The sequence below is a fragment of the Neovison vison genome, chromosome 12 (assembly GCF_020171115.1).
Source record: "Neovison vison isolate M4711 chromosome 12, ASM_NN_V1, whole genome shotgun sequence".
Lineage (NCBI taxonomy): Eukaryota > Metazoa > Chordata > Mammalia > Carnivora > Mustelidae > Neogale > Neogale vison.
In genome coordinates this window covers 7354773-7372115 of record NC_058102.1, presented here as the reverse complement: position 1 = coordinate 7372115, position 17343 = coordinate 7354773, and the positions used below count along the sequence as shown (strand labels likewise).

The 17343-nt window shown below is 50.8% G+C and overlaps 1 protein-coding gene across 3 annotated transcripts in view; it reads left to right on the top strand.

The window, feature by feature from the left end:
* The first annotated feature begins 7527 nt into the window (after positions 1–7527).
* ZC3H7B (zinc finger CCCH-type containing 7B) overlaps positions 7528–17343 on the top strand; it is a 56895-nt gene continuing 47079 nt past the window's right edge. Inside the window, exon 1 of one of the 3 annotated variants that reach the window (XM_044229139.1) lies at positions 7528–7825. The gene's annotated coding sequence lies outside the window, so the exon portion shown is untranslated. The remainder of the gene's footprint in view (positions 7826–17343) is intronic. The other 2 variants (XM_044229138.1, XM_044229140.1) reach the window with 2 other exon arrangements.

The following is a 17343-nucleotide window of genomic DNA, read 5'->3' as shown; positions in this document are numbered from 1 at the left end:
GCGGTGTCCGCGGCAGGAGTGCGCCCACGAACTACTAGTCCCGTGATGCACCGCTTCCCAGCGCGCCACCGCCCTCTCCCTCTGCGCCCACCCTTTTCGGCTTCTGGCTCTTTCTCCAGGAGGCCACAGGGCGGCGTGTAACCTCGGGCGCCTAGAGAGACTACAATTCCCGTCAAGTCTTGCGGTCCAGGCGACTCAGCCTTTCCGGAAAGGTTCACGCTCACCTATCTTTATAGACAAAGGCTAGTAGTCCTGAAGGCGAGCTGTTGGATCTGTTCAGCAAGAAATACGTATCCGTTTCCTCAAAGGAAAGCCTCACCTTTTTAATCCCATGAAATTGAAAGGCCGTTCGAAGGCTTTCACATAAATAGCCGCAAGTTGTTTGATAATTAAAAAGGGGAAATGGCTATCCTATGTTAGAGAAGCTGGGACACCATCTTAACTAAATGGTGCCCGTTAACATTAGTAACACGACAAACTGACGTCCATTGCACACCTGCTCAAGTGATGCACTGAGAAGGACGCATGGGACCGTGCAGTCAGCAAAGCGGAAGATTAACCTAATTCTGAGGAAACATCTGCCAAACCCAACGGAGTTACAGTTTCTTCCGCTACAATTAGAATAACCGCTCTGTACTCTTGCAAGAATGCCTGTGTCATGAAAGACTAAGGAAATCTGAGGAACTGTTGCAGATTTAAGGAGACTAAAAAAGACATGACAAGGGGACGTGGACTGGATCCAGGACTGGGGTGGAAATTACTTTAAAGGCCAATATGGAGGGGCGCCTGAGTGGCTCAGTGGGTTGAACCGCTGCCTTCCGCTCGGGTCATGATCTCAGGGTCCTGGGATCGAGTCCCGCGTCGGGCTCTCTGCTCAGCAGGGAGCCTGCCTCCCTCTCTCTCTCTGCCTGCCTCTCTACTTGTGATTTCTCTCTGTCAAATAAATAAATAAAATCTTTTTAAAAAATAAAAATAAAGGCCAATATGGAGACAATTTAGCAAAACCTGACTGCATATTAGATGATAGCATTGTGTCAGTGTTCAAGTTATTGATGGTTGGGAGCCCGGGTGGCGGAGTTGGTTGCGGAGTTGGTTGCGCCACTGCCTTCGGATCAGGTGGTGATCCCAGAGTCCTGGGATTGAGCCCCGCATTGGGCTCCCAGCTCTGCGGGAAGTCTGCTTCTTCCTCTGACCTTCTCCCCTCTCATCTCTCTCTCACTCTTTCAAATAAATAAATGAAATCTTTTTAAAAAATTTATTGATTGTTATTATTGTGCTGGGTTTGTAAGAGGCTGCCCCTGTTCTTGGGAATGTATGCTTAAATAATTAGGGGTGTGGTATCAACAACTGACTTACCAATGTTACCAAGTTCAAAAAATGTATATATACGTACAGAGAGCGTGCGCATGTGGCCTGATGTTCAAAATAAGTGAATCTGGGTGAGGGGGTATGGGGGGGGGGTTCTTTGAACAGTTCTGCTACTTTCCCCTAGGCTTTAATTTTTTAGGTATCAGAACACAAATAGCTTTTCTTTTTTTCTTTTCGCAAAGAACATTTTATCCATTATATAAATAACATGTGTTTGCTATAAATACTTCAACCAACATAGAACAGGATAAAGAGAAAAGTAAACATTACCCGAGAAACTCTAGCACCCAGAGATAATCACCATCAACATATGCAGCCTTCTCCAAAGTCACCTCTCACAACTTGGCCCACGCACATGATTTTTGCTTTACCTGCAGTTGAAAGTTAAATACATTATGTGCCAGATCTTTTCACACACAGTTAATTTAATCTTTACAACCACAAAGGAAGTGGGCATCATTGCCACCCCTTCCAGCAGAGAGATGAGAAAACAAGCTCTATACCCTGGTTCGCACCACTCCTGAGATGTGGGTTCTCTTTCCACCCATCCTCTCCTATTCTGCCTAAAAGGCCCATGGCAAATACCATCTCCTCCGGGAGGCTTTTCTACACCACTCTATCCAGAATGAGTCACCTTCCTCTAGGCCCTATAGCAAGCTTCAAGTCACCACAGTGGCTGATTTGCAGCTCTGAGAGCTTTTTCACAACATTAATAATATTATTGGCAGCATCCTTGTCAACCTGGGAGAGCTTTGGGGCAGGTACTGTACCTAACTTGGCAGCGTCTTTCCCGGGATTCACTTGTCGTAAGTGCTTCACGTTTCCTCATTTGAACTGGATTCCAGTCAGGGTCACTGGATGTTTGCTTAAAATGAGTCATCATCTGAGAAGGCTGAGATGCTCCCAAGTAGGCCTGATGCTCTTCCTGTGCCGATTACAGCTAGCACTGATCAAATCAGTCTGGATTTTCCTTGGGGTGATCCCCAGCCTCCCTTTTCCAGTTTTTCTTTTTGAGGCCTTCCCTGACCTTCTGACAGAGACCTCCCAGAGAGAAGAGGAGGGCAGATGGTAGAACATCTTAGGTGAGCTTCCCTGCCCTCACCTAACTGATGGATCATAAGATTTTCAGGTTTGGAAGGGAATTCTTAGCAGAAACAATGGCCTTCAGGGTGCCTGGCTAGCTCGGTCCGGTCCATAGAGCATGCAACTCTTGATCTCAGGATGGTGAGTCCAAGCCCCACGCGGGGTGTGCATTCTACTTAATTGAAAGGGAGAGAAAAGGAAACAACAGCCTTCAAGGGCTAAAGAGGTATTAGGAGGTAATGAGAGCCTGGGGGAGAGTAAATGTTCTGTCTGAACATGTTCACGTTCTACACTCAAAATCACCAAAACAGCCCAACATCACCCCTTAGCAATCCAGATTCTGTTTGTTACTCCTGAAACTAGATTCCGTCTTAAACCACTTTAAAATGGGAACACTGGGAGAAGGAGGTTACACAATGGTACATAGTGTCAGAGGAGTCCAGAGCCATCAGTGTTTCCAAGCAACGAAGTTGTCATCCCTCCTCTTTCCGCAACTCACTCTCTCTCCCTTTCAAGGTATCACCTAAGAGCTAGTTTGCCGTGCCTAGTAAATGGAATCAAAGCCTTTGACAGATGGATAGAGCCATCTCAGGCCACGCCTGTCTTCATCACTTCAAAGAATTGAGGACCAGAGAGGTTAAGTGACCTGCCCAAATTACACAGTAATTTAGACAAGAGACAGTAGGTTTTTTTGTTTGTTTTAAGTAAGCTCTATACCCAGCGTGGGGCTTGAACTCATGATCCCAGTAATCAAGAGTAGCTTGCTCTACCAAATGAGTCAAGCCAGGCACCCCAAGATAAAAAAGAGCAGAAGGAGATCTCTGGGGTCCTTTTCAACACACATGCAAAACAATTAATTCTGTGAGTGTGAGGTGGGTATAAGGGGAAAGGAGAATGTTTTAGACCTTTCTGTCTCTTTGCAGCTTCTTTTTCTTTTGTTTTTAAAGGATGTTTTGAAGAGAAAAGCAGGCTGCCTCTGATTAGTTTGGTTTACTTTAACTGAGTGTTTTAAATTCCATTGTGGTGCCTGGAAACAAACTTAATTACTAATTGTAAATGGAATAAATAACAATATTTATACTGGTACTAAGAGCTATTAAGGCTGCAGACTTGCCATTTAGTGAGATCAAAGACAAATGCCTGAATTATGCCAGACATGCAAGGAATGTGGAGAGAAATTCCCAAGATCCATCAGGGTTCTGGTGCTTGCTTAGGGCTCCTAGAGAAAGGTGGTGGGCCTGGCTTCCCAGCATTGCAGAGGAGTCTGCCCCCTCACCTTCAAGGGTCAGCTCCCCTGGTAGGAAGTTGCTGCTAACAGATGATTCTGTTAAAGACCACTCAAACCACATTCTCCCCTGGTTCAAGCCCAGGGCGCCTCATCAGAATACATGATCTTTAAATTTTTTTTTTAATTTTTTAAGATTTTATTTTTATTTATTTGACAGACAGAGATCACAAGTAGGCAGAGAGGGAGGCGGTGGGGGGGGACAGGCTCCCCGCTGAGCAGAGAGCTTGATGCAGGGCTCAATCCCAGGACCCTGGGATCATGACCTGAGCTGAAGGCAGAGGCTTCAACCCACTGAGCCACCCAGGTGCCCCTACATGACCTTTTTAACCTTTGATAAATAACCATAATTAAAATAATTCATTCCCCCCACAAATAGTAATCGAGTATTTACTATGTACCAGGCACTGTTCTGGCTCTTGGAATCCGAGGGTGAGTGAGACAGAAAAGAATGTTGTCTGTGGAAAAAAAAAAAAAAAAAAGAATGTTGTCTGTGGAGGAGCTTAAATTGTGGCCTCGTGTTTCTGGGGAGTTTCCTGATACCAAATGCTTTTGGTAAATTATTTTCTCCTTTAAGAATTCTTTTTTTCCAGGGCGCCTGGAACAAAAGAATTTATTTATTTAAGATCTTATTTATTTACTTGAGAGAGAGCATGAGAGGGGAGAAGGTCAGAGGGAGAAGCAGACTTCCCGCTCACCTGGGAGCCTGATGTGGGGCCCAATCCTGGGACTCCAGGATCATGACCTGAACCAAATGCAGTCGCTTAACCCGTTGAACCACCCAGGCATCTGGAAATAATTTTTTAATAAATACTTACAGGAATTAAAAAAAAATAGTATAGATGCAAAAAAGCATTAAGAATAAAGTTAAGGGGGCACCTGGGAGGCTCAGTTGGTTAAGCAACTGCCTTTGGCTCAGGTCATGATCCCAGGGTCCTGGGATCAAGCTCTCCCCACGCCCCTCCCATTGGGCTCTCTGCTCAGGGAAGCCTGCCCCCCCCCCACTGTTCTGCCTGCTTGTGATCTCTGTCTGTCAAATAAATAAATAAAATCTTAAAAAAAAAAAAAGAATAAAGTTAAGGGTGTCGCCTGGGTGGCTCAATGGGTTGAGTGTCTGCCTTGGGCTCAGGTCATGATCCCAGAGTCCTGGAATCGAGCCTTGCATCAGGCTCCTTGCTCAGTGGCGAGCCTGCTTTTCCCTCTGCCTGCCGCTCCCCCTGCTTGTGCGTGTGCTCTCTCTCTCTGACCAATAAATAAATAAAATCTTAAAAAAAAAGAATAAAGTTAAGGGGCACCTGGCTGGCTTAGTCGGTTAAGCGTGTGCTTTCAGCTCAGGTAATAATCCCAGGGTCCTGGAATTGAGCCCCGCATCAGGCTCCCCGCTCAGTGGGGGGACTGTTTCTCCCTCTCCCCGCTGCTCTCCTTGCTTGTGCTTGCTCGCTCTCTCAAATAAATACCTAAAAGGGGCGTCTGGGTGGCTCAGTCATTAAGCATCTGCCTTTCAGCTCAGGTCATGATCCCAGGACCCTGGGATAGAGCTCCACATCAGGCTCCCTGCTCAAACCTGCTTCTCCCTCTCCCACTCCCCCTGCTTGTGTTCCCTTCCTCTCTCTCTGTCTCTCTGTCTCTCTGTCAAATAAATAAATAAAATCTTTTGAAAAAAAAAGGAAAAGGATATGTGTTCCTTTACGGGCCGCTTGCGATGGTGGGATCACTTCATTGGCCAGCTAGTTCATTTGAGGCAAGATGTGGGGATCCAGCTGCCCTCAGCATCCTCCTCCACAACACAGGGGTGATGGTAACAAGTGGTGGCTAATCTGATCGACTGTCAAGAGCGGTTCACTGTAAATTGTGCAGGGATATATTTATCAGATATTCTTATCCTTATTTACAAATGAGGAAGTTGATGATGTGAGATTGCCCACAGTCACCCAGCTCGCAAGAGGTGCGAGCTGGGACTCCTACCCAGCTTGGTCTTCCAAATGCCAGCACCCAACTTCCCCAAATCTCCAGGGAAGCTGCTTTTAACCCACGATCTTGGGTCTATCCCAGGTGACCCAGGGATTGATTTCCCACGAAATATCAGAATCCCTAAGGGGTGCATATTAGAAATGCTGAATCAGAATGTTTTTTTAAAGTATTTTATTCATTTATTTGACAGCGAGAGGTACAGTGAGAGAAGGCATACAAGCCCCGATGTGGGGCTCGATCCCAGGACCCCGGGATAATAACCTGAGCTGAAAGCAGACGCCCAGTGACTGAGCCACCCAGGCACCCCTGAATTAGAATCTTTTGAGAGCCGGGGATTAGATATCTTCATTTTCAGCAAATCCTGCTCTGCAGTAAGTCCAAAGACCTCTGGACTCTGCTTTTCATTAAAAAAAAAAAAGATTGATTGATTGATTGATTTGGCAGACAGAGATCACAAGTAGGAAGGGAGATAGGCAGAGAGAGAGGGAGGGGGAAACAGGCTCCCCGCTGAGCAGAGAGCCAGATGTGGGACTTGGTCCCAGGACCCCGGATCATGACCCGAGCTGAAGGTAGAGGCTTTAACCCACTGAACCACCCAGGTGCCCCAGCATCTGACTCTTGATTTCAGCTCCCGTCATGATCTCAGGGTCCTAAGAACAAGCCCCGCCTAGGGCTCCTTGCTCAGCAGAGAGTCTTTTCTTTCCCTCTCCCTCTGCCCCAACCTCTACCCATTCTCTCTCTCTCAAATAAATAAATATATACACCCCCAGATAAATAAAATCAAGCTTTCAGGATCATTGTGAGAATTAAGTAAGTAGACACATCTCCAGGTTCTTGCCTTCCTTGCACTTAGGACAGTGTGTTTAAATGTTAAAAATCTTTCGTACGGGGCGCCTGTGTGGCTCCGTCAGTTAAATGTCTTTTGCCAGGTCATGATCCCAGGGTCCTTGAATCGAGCCCCACGTCAGGCTCTCTGCTCAGTGGACCACCTGCTTCTTCCTCCCTCTCTGCCTGCTGCTCCCCCTGCATGTGCTCTCTATCTCTGTCAAATAAATAGCTAAAACCTTAAAAAATTTTTGTCCTACCAATATGTCCCCAGTGTCTAAGATGTCTGGCACAAAGATTTGGGGAAGAGATAACATAAAGTCTGCTGGGGTCACAGTTGATCCTCAGTAATTAAAATACACATATGTGTACGTGTATGTACATGCATACACACGTAAGTATGTGTGCATGTATATGTAAGTGCGTGTGTGTGTGTCTGAAATTAAAAGGAGGAAAGAAGGACATTTGAGAGAACTCTCCCGGGGTGTGGGAGTCGCCTGGAATTAAGGGCGCAGGTAGTGGCAGCGAGGACCTCAGGGTATTTGGAATCAGAAGCTCGGGATTCAAAACCAGCCTGGGCCTGCCAGGCTCGGAGGCGGCGAGGAAGGCCAGACAGCCCGTCGCTCTGGGTCATCTCCCTTTACCCACAGGGTCTTCTAAGTACCCTCAAACCCTTTCCGGAAAGATCTCAAACATAAAACACCAGCCGACTGAGGGTCTGATGCTTCTCTGATGAGCCTCTGGTCCTCATCCGTGGGTTGGGGCGGTGGTGGTGGTGGGGCTTTAGTGAAAGCACCTGGCAACGCGGGAGCCCCTCCACCCACCGGGAAGGGCCGAGGCGCTGAGTTGGCCCAGCAACCACTCGGCCGAGGAAAAAGCCCTAAAAGGGAAGGCCACGTTGAAAGAAAATAAAGGTGGCTTCCAGGCGGGAGCTCAGCACGGGGCAGGGGGACTTCCCCGCCCCCAGGTGCGCAGCCCGCGCCGCCCACCCCGGGCGCGAGGAGAGGGCGGCCGCGCTCTAGGACCCGAGGAGGAAGAGCTGCAGGAGACGGTGCCTCCAGCGGGTGCTGCCGCGAGCGGCCGGCCGAGGGGCTGGAAATGAAAGTAAAGCGCTCCGGAGCCACATGGACCGAGCTGCCGGGGCGGCGGCGCCGGGAGCACGATGCGGCCGCCCGTAATTAAATAGCATTTACTCTTATTATTACTAATAATAATAACGTAATCATACCTCTAGTCATAGCATACCATTTATCGGGCTCGGCGCAGGCCCGCGGGGAGCGCAGCCCGGCCGAGGTGAGTGCTGCGCGCGGCCCGAGCCCGGCGGGGCAGAGGCCGGGGCCCGACCGCGTCCCCGCGGCGGGCGCGGGAGGGCTCGGGGGCGCCCGGGGGCCGCGCCGGGCCGGGAGAAGGCGCGGGGGAAGCCCGGGCCGGGCCAGAGCTGCGCGGGGCCACCCGCAAAGTGCATTTTGCAGAAATAAAGAAAGAGCCGCCAAATCCTCATTTCCTCCTTTTTGGGGCTCCCCCTCCCCGTCCCCGTGCCCTGCCCCAAAGTTTCAAAGTTGTGCGGCCGGGGGCACCTGCCGCTGGGTGATTTGGCCGCCCCTGCAGCTCCCGGCGGTGGGGGGGGGAGTGCCTTGGAATTTTCTTGCGTGGGGGGCTCCCGCCTCGGCGTCCGGAGCTTTGGGGTGCGCGGATGCTTTGCCGGCCCCCGAGAAGGGGGTCGAGGGGGCTGGCAGGGGCGTTTCTGGCAGCGCGCCCCTTCCTTTTGTGTGCGCCTTGGTCCCGCAGCGCCGAGAGTTGAGGGGACCGCAGCAAGGGCCGAGGACCGCGGCCGCCGACGGGTCGCCTCTGTCGGCAGCGGCGGCCACGCGAGCCCGGGGATCCGGGGCCTGCGGCCCGGCCGGGGTGGGGGGGGCGGCAGGAAAGGGGGGCGCGGTCTGGGCAGGGGGGCATTTCCGGTCGCGAGATCCATCCCTGGGCTAGGAGGCCTGAGCGGCGGGTCGCTGTGCCAGGAGCGCGCGGGGACTGGGGTGGTGGGAGGTGAGGGGGGGTGCAGCTCCAGCGCTTGGGGGGCGCCCCCCGGAGATGGGCGCCCCAGAGTCACTGACCCAGACCTCCGACCCCCTCCCGCCCTCAGAGGATCCCCCCTCCAGGATCCCCCCCTTCCCCGCCCTGGCCCCGGGCCTGCTCCCTCCTCTCCCCAATTTCCTTTTTAAAATCTCTCTGGCTCGGATATTTATAAGGTACCTGGTTTAAGGGTCTTGCACAGAGACAAAGCAGTTTTCCCAGGAGGAAAACAAAACAAAACGAAAAGATAGAAACGTACCCCCTGCCCCTGATGGCTCTGGTGCCAATATGGCATCAATGGGGAAGAGTAGGGGCTGGGGCAGGGAAAGGGGGGGCTGGGGAGTCTGCGGCTGGAGAAGGGGTCTGATCCTGGACTGGGGGACTGGGGGCCCACAGCAGCTTTGTGGGTTCTCTGGGGTTGCTCACGAGACTTTGGTGTCTGGGTACCAGACTTTGAACCCCAACTTCTTACCATTTTCCTCAGCATCTGCAATTCATCCAGTCCCATGAAAATAGCAGAATGCAGATCCTTGAATTTTCACACAAATGGGATAATTATAGTACATTTAGCAACTGTTGGACACAAAATTCCAGCGGAATCTTTCCTTCTACTACTGAGACTACTACTGCCCCTCTCCCCACATACAACCACACCCACCAGAGTCTTCCTTCCCCATTTTGACTTGCCATTGAAATTGGACTGTCAGGTAGAAATGATGCCTGTCCAAAATGCTGTTGGGGCAGATTGGAGGCCCGGGGTACCCAAAGCTGGGAAGGTGAAACCTGTTTTGAGGAGGGATGAGATCTGAGGATGGGAGAGAGATTTTGTGGTCCCTGAACTGGAACCAGGTTTGTGTTCAACAGAGGCCGTGAATTCTAAGCTGTTGGCTTTTTGTTTGGGATGGACAACAAAGAATGCGGGGTGGGTGGATTATCGGGGGCTAAGAGGCTCTGTGGGATGAGCTAGTGTCTAGGTGTAAGAAAGTTAAGGAGTCAGTAGGTTTGGATTTGCGACTCTGAAAATAATAATCCCTTAAATAGAACTTTTTCGTTTATAACAAAAGGGCTTTCACATATGCTAGCTCATCTGTGCTCCATAGCAACCATGTCAGGTAGACGTTATTCAGTCCTCATTTTCCAGATGAGAAACCTGAAGCTTCTAGAATCGAATGTCCCCCTGGAAATCACATAGCAGAGCTAGGATTCCCACTTAAGTGTTCGGACTCCGAATCTTCAGCCTTTCGCAGGGGCCCAGGCCACCTTCGCAAACTAGTTTTCGAATGCCTTCTGTGAACATGGTGAGATGCTGTGGGGCAGGTTTGGGGTTGAGTTTGTCGCTTAGATTCTGGCTGGAAGGAGAAAGTCAACTCTAGCAGAACCCGGAGAGGACCGAGCCCTGCTCAGGACTGGAGTCAATGCAGTGGGAGGGAGCAGAAGAGAGAGCTCTCAGGGTGACCTGGAAAAGTGAGGAAGTGACCTGGAAAGTGGATCTTGAGCTTGACAGAATGGGGAGGTCCAGCTAGGGAGAGAGAAGAAGCAGGGAATTTCTGGGGTGACCCCAGTTGCTTCTGTGCTGGGAGGTTGACGGGTGGTCTGACTCTTGCCGTGGTTCCATGAGGGGGTGGGCATTTATATCTCCATTTCACAGATGGAAAAACTGAGGAACACGGGATTCATGTGCCTGGCCGGATGTCAGCTAGCTGGATCGGAACACAGGCTTATGTGACTGTTGAGTATGTACGACGGGATTGGTATCAGAACTGGCTCGCCTACATTTCAAATGTGTAGACAAAGAACAGAGACCAGGACAGGCAGATTCGGCAAACACAATGGGGGTGGGGGCTTAAGCCCAAAGACCAGCAGGCTCCCTGAGGCGGGGGAGTCTTACTGAACTCCCTTCTATCCTGGGGCCTCATGGGGCTGGCCCAGTGAAAGTACTTAGAAGATTTCTGGAAACATGCCTGGAGGAGGCAGAATGGTAGAGAAGGAGGCTGGGCTCTGAGTGCGGAGTCTAAATTCACTTCCTCAGTGCCTGCGGTGCCGAGCTTGTTGTTTGGAAAGGAGAAAGATATGGGTGATTAACCTGAGCTTCCCAAGGGCAGACACTGGGTCTGATTCAGCCCCTGTGCCCCAGGCCCCAGTGGAGGTGGGAGGAGGACACATTCAGCCAACGTGCTGTCATACTGAGTTATGCCCCATTGTAGAGGAGGAAGGGGTTCATTTTTTTTGTCCTAGATGGAAGGTCTTTCTAGAAGAAGTGCCATTTGGACACTTGGGAGGTGTTCAGAAAGGCCAGAGAAGGCATCCTGAGGAGGGCCCTTGGGCTCTCTGGGCCTCAATTTCCCTTTCTGAAAACGAGCCCTGAGGTTGGATGGTGTGTGATGGTCACCTGTGGGGAGAAACCCAGTGCCCAGGGATCGGCGCAGGAGAGTCAGAGGAGAGGAACTACACATGGAGGGGTTTTAAATTTTTTTTTTTTAAAGATTTTACTTATTTATTTGACAGAGAGAAATCACAAGTAGACAGAGAGGCAGGCAGAGAGAGAGAGGGAAGCAGGCTCCCTGCTGAGCAGAGAGCCCGATGTGGGACTCGATCCCAGAACCCTGAGATCATGACCTGAGCCGAAGGCAGCGGCTTAACCCACTGAGCCACCCAGGCGCCCTAAATTTTTTAATCATATAGCTGTTGCCCAAGCCAGCATTTCCTCTAGTCCGGCCCTGTTGTGTGTGAGTGCTTTTTCCTAGATGAGCTTCCTTAATCTTTACAGCAGCCCTACAGGGAAGCACTGTGATTGTCCCCATTTTACAGATGAAGAAACTGGCCAGGGAGATTGAGCGGCAGAGCCGGAGAGCAGACCCGGGCAGCCTGGCGCTTGAGTTGCTCTGCGTGGGCCCAGGGACTGAGAGGGACGGGGCGGGTGGTGGTAACCTCAGATGGCAGAGGTGGAAGTGTCCCCTGAGGAGGAAGTCTGGCTGCCAGACTGGAAGCCTGGAAGCCGGAGCCTCAGCCTGGGCTGATGGAGTGACGGCTACGTGTCAGCTCCCAGGAGCCTCCACAGGAGCCAGCTCCTGTCATCATCACATTTAATGGCCCGTAGAAAACCGGCTGGCTTTCCTTTCTCTGTCATCACCAGCTCCGGGGCTCCTTCCTGCCTTATTTATTTCCCCAGGAAGTCTGTTTCTCGGCTAGCGCCCTGATGGCTTCTGCGGGTCCCCCCGTCAGGCCGTGGGGGCCACTGCTGCCTTCGGAACCCAGCTGGGGCCGACTTCAGTTCAGCCGCGGGGCCCTGGCCCCCACTCAGCGCTTGATGGCAGCAGTGGCACCTAGGGACACCGGCCACGACATGCTTAAGGCTGCCGTGTGCCAGCCCTGTGCTTGGCGCTTTCTGGGCCTTCTCTTACTGAATCCGCTCAACAATGCTTTGAGGCAGGAGTGTGTTTTAGCGGCCCCATTTTGCAGATGAGAAGGCTGGGTCCAAGATCACCGGGCTGTGGTGGAGCTGGGACACGGAGGGCCAGAGGGAGCCAGGCACTCCCCAGCCTCAGCCCACTCTGCAAGAGAAGTGCCTTCAAGGTATTTTGTTTATTTACTTAGTCATCTCTGTGCCCAGTGTGGGGCTCAAACTTGTTACTCTGAGAGCAAGGGTTGTATGCCCTCCCGACTGAGCCAGCCGGGCGCCCCTCAAGTTCTTTTAGTCTCCACGAAGCTCTTATCTATCCAGAAATCTCGATGATTGGATGGGGTCACCCGCTCTCCAGCTCTTCCTACCCTGTCCACTCCGTGACTTGGAAAGGGAACAGGGTGTCACATTCCCTGGGACCGAGAGCCATGTCTTCCGAAGTGCTGGGGTCAGCCAGCGAGCATCCAGTGATCACTTGCTGTGAGGGCTGTGGGGGAGGCTGAGGATGTGACCCTTCTGGGGTTTACAGAGGTTCACCTATGCCCTTGTTCTCTGGGCATCCGTGTCATGGCCTGCGGCACAGGAACTTAGGGCAGGGAGTCCAAAGTCCTGATTTTCATTCCCAGCTCCAGCACATTCTAGCTACGCATTCTGGGGCATAATCATATTGTCACTCTTGGCCTCACTCTCTCTCTCTCTTTTTTTAAAGATTTTATTTATTTATTTGACAGAGAGAGATCACAAGTAGGCAGAGAGGCAGACAGAGAGAGAGGAGGAAGCAGGCTTCCCACTGAGCAGAGAGCCCGATGCGGGACTCGATCCCAGGACCCCGAGATAATGACCTGAGCCGAAGGCAGCGGCTTAACCCACTGAGCCACCCAGGCGCCCCGCTCTCTCTCTCTTTTTTAAGATTTTATTTACTTATTTGACAGCGAGAAAGAGATCACAAGTAGGTAGAGAGGCTGGCAGGGGGTGAGGTGGATGAGGGAAGCAGGCTTCCTACTGAGCAGAGAGGCCCAATGTGGGGCTCGATCCCAGGACCCGGAGATCATGACCTGAGCCGAAGGCAGAGGCTTAACCCACTGAGCCACCCAGGCACTCAGTCTCTTGTTCTGTGAAATGACCTGACCGATCTTCCCTGGGTGTGCTGTGAGACTCAAATGAAGAGAATCTGAAAGCTCTAAAGACCAATAGTGTGATAGCATGGTTGTGGTGGCCATAACCTCCAGAATCTTCTCCACTGCCTACCTTGATCCAGGCCCAGACCACTGCAGTAGACTACTCACTCATTTTCCAGCCTCCCCTCTTTTCATCTGTCCTCAATGCAGCAGCCTGACGGATCTTCTCGAGATTTAAATGGGACCTTGTCAGTCCTCTGCTAAAAAGATTCCAGTGGCTTCCTGACACACACAGAACGCAGGGCTGGCTCCCCAGTCTGGCCTGCACAGAGCTTTCTAATGAGCCTTACTTGCCCCCTTGAAACTTGCTTCCTACTTGGCTTGCCCTCACTCTAGCGGTGCGGTGACACTGGCCTTCTGTCTTTTTCTCGAACATTCCGAGCTTGTTCCCACCTTAGGGCCATTACCTTTGCTGGACTCTCTGCTGGTACCCGCTTACCTGCCTTCTGTATTCCCATGTCTGGCTCCTTCTTGTTTCTCTTGAATGCTGATTCCCTGAAAGGCCATCCCTCCCTGCCACATTTCCAATTTCAGTTTGCTCCTCTAACTCTTCTATGTAGCTTTACTTGTCTTGTGCATTGAACATGGGCCTGTTTATTTGTCTTCGCATGCCTGGACCTCGTGCTCCATGAGGTCAGGGACTTTCTTAACCTCACTCCCCCAGCATCTGGCACATAAAGGTGCTCTGTGGTTATTTGTTGAGTAAATGAGTAATAGTAGCAGGGTGGTCCCGAACAGCCCTTGCAAAAAAAAGAGTGGCCTAGATAGATAGAAACTGCAAAGCAGGGGCACCTGGGTGGCTCAGTGGGTTAAAGCCTCTGCCTTTAGCTCAGGTCATGATCCCAGGGTCCTGGGATCGAGCCCCACATTGGGCTCTCCCCTCAGCAGGGAGCCTGCTTCCCCACCCCCCTCTCTGCCAGCCACTCTGCCTGTCTGCCAAATAAAAACTTTAAAAAAAAGAAACTGCAAAGCACTTGGTGTTGACTGATCAAAAAGCACTTACAGAGTTAATTTTGTAAGTTGCCAGGTGCTCTCTAACTGTACGGGTGCAGGAGAAATGCAGTCTTCTGATTTCCTCCTGAGTATGGGTGTTAGGGGTGCGGTATGTAAATTTGCAAAATTGTCTTGCAAGTTGGGTATCATTAGCTGCACCTCCTAAATGACAAAACAGAGGCTCAGAGAGGTGCCCTCAAAGCTGGGGGAAGGGGGCTGTGCTGGGATTGGAACCAGGTCTCCCAGACCCTCGGAGACAGAGTTGTGGGTTTGAACCATTCCCGTGCAGTGTGGCCCCTAAGTTGTGAGCGGAAGGCAAGAAAGTCAAGGCCTTTTGTAACCAGAGCACTGCAGATGGGAGGGTTCTGCTCTGCCACCTTGGTTGACTCTTGGTTTGGCTGAGAGCGGAGGCCGGAGGGACGTTTCCTGAACTTTGGTTTCTGTTCAAGGTAGCACAAAGAAAACAAACTGCAAGTTGCTGAGGCCTTGTGGGCGGTCCATGTCTTGCGTTCATTCCTTGACAGGTGGTTTCTGGCGGAGCCAGCGCTGGCCCTAGTGCCTCTAGCTCACTTCCTCAGCTGCTGGGTGGCCCTGGGCAGGTCAGAGCCTCCCCACCCCCGCCCCCGCCCCCGCCCCGCCTCACTTCTGTTTAAGACTTTAGTTTTTTCAAGCCTAGCTTTTCTGTGGAAGGTGGGGATTCTAGCACCTGTCTTTGAGATGATGGTAGAGATAGGCAGGATTCCAAGTTGTCTCTGTACCATGGACTTGTTGGGCAACCTGGGGGAGCCCAGGAACAGCCTCTCAGAAGACTGTGTTTATTATTACTTATTTAAATATTATTATTTATGATTTTATTATATATTATTATAGTATAAAATACTATTATTTATTATGATTATGTTTATATTTATGATGTATATATGTATATTAAAAGAATGCTGTTTATTATTTTATTATATAAAATTTATTTATTTATTTAAAAGACTTTACTTATTTATTTGAGAGAGAGAGAACATGAGTAGGGGGAGGGTTAGAGCTAGAAACAGACTCCCCACTAAGCGCAGAGCCTGCCACTGCATGGGGCAGGGCTCAATCCCTGGACGCTGAGATAAGGACCTGAGCTGAAATCAAAAGTTGGGTGCTTCCCCGACTGAGCCACCCAAGCACCCCAGAATCCCGTTTTTATTTATTTATTTATTTATTAAGATTTCATTTATTTGTCAGAGAGAGAGGAACGAGAGTGCGCACAGGCAGACAGAGAGGCAGGCAGAGGCAGAGGGAGAAGCAGGCTCCCTGCCAAGCAAGGAACCTGATGTGGGACTTGATCCCAGGACGCTGGGATCATGACCTGAGCTGAAGGCAGCTGCTCAACCAACTGAGCCACCCAGGCATCCCCAGAATCCCGTTTTTAAATGCATAAAGTAACATACACAGGATTGCAAAAGAAACAATACTGAACTGTGGCTGGGCTCTTTTATCAATGCACTGTACAACAAGATCTGGCAGTGAGTCTGATGGAAGCCCCATAATTTTGAAGTTGGGATGAGCGTGAACAATATTTTGTTGTGCCTGCAGCAGCTGAAATATGACAGGGAAAGAGCTGTGATTTCTAGCACGACACTATTGCGGCATATTGCCTACCTTTGGAGTTGAGGGAAATGCTATATACCAGGTAGGGTTAGTGAAAAGAACTTGGTACATTTTTTTTTTCCCATCCAAGTTCATGGCCCCTGAATACTCGCTGTGGGCCCCAGGTTCGAAACCCTTGCCATAAAAGGTGCATGACACCCAACACAAAATCTCTAGAAGTGAGCCCAAACCCATCCTCTACCTCTTTGGAGCCGAGGGTCGTCAGCTGGGCAGACAGGGTGCACCATGCCTCGTAGGGATAGATGCTGACCTGGAATTCTGACTAGTGAGGTCGAGGACGGCGAAATGGAAGCTTTGCTGGTCTTTGAGGAAGCTGTCGAGCACCTGGTGAGTCTGGAGGCGAGTCAGGCATCTTTGGAGATGATGTCACCTCAGGTGCATTCCTGCGGGGTGTGGCAAGTCTGTAATCTGCGCTGACTGCTCCCTTTCCATGACACCTGCGGTAGGGAGAGCCAGGCAGGTGGAGTGTGGGGTGAAGCTGGAGGCAGCCCACGGGGATGGGGGAGGAAGCACCTTTGAGTTGGGAGGTAAGAGTGTGTGGGCTCCAGAGCCCAGCTGCCACGGCTCAAGTCCCCACTGTCACGTACAACCAGTGTGGCCCTTGGAGGTTCGTTCACCTCCTTGTGCCTTGGTCTCCTCATCTGTAAAGTGGGGATGATAATAGCACTTTTTGCGGGGTGTAGTGAGATTTTTTTGAAAAAGATTTATTTATTTGAGAGAGAAAGAGAGCGTGGGGAGGGGCAGAGGGAGAGGGAAATGTTAGCAGAGTCCTGCCGAGCTCAGAGCCTGCTTCAGGGTTCGATCTCACAATCCTGGGATCATGACTTGAGCCGAAACCAGGAGTCAGACGCTTAACTGACTGCACCACCGAGGGGCCCAGAGAATTATGTATTATATTTAAAGCTCCTCAAACAATACCTGGTAGGAGAAAAAGCTTAATCAAGGACTGAAATCAGCATCTTCACTGCTCTTGTGTGCTGCCCAGAGACAAATCAGATGCAGCTCCTGCCTTCACAAAGCTCCTAGATTAGGTAGAGATGAGTTCGGAAGCACACACTGTCGGTTAACTAGGGTGAGTGCAATGGTTGTGGTGAGCTTTGGGAGCTGTGTTAGGGTGGGGGTTGGGGAAAGAGTCTTCCTGCTAGAGAAGCCATCTCAGCTGGGCTTTAAAGAAGCACCGGGCCCTAGCCAGGGTGGGAAGAAAGCAGTGGGTGTGAGGCCTGCTCCAGACAGAGCGGGCAGCTTGGGTCTGACATTGTCAGAGTGAAACCTTCCCGGCCGGCCATGGGGCTGGAGAGGAGGCCAGGCACTCCCTACAGGGCTGTGTGCCTGAGATGAGCAGCTTGGCCTTTGTCCTTCTGGTCGTGGGTGACATGAAGGTTTTGTTTGTTTTTCAACTTTTATCCACAGGAAGTAGCAAAAATAGTACAAAGTGTTCTCTTCACCCAACTTCGCATGATGACGGTATATACGTTTATGATATCAAAATGGTTCACATTTTCAAAACCAGAAAGTTGGTATTG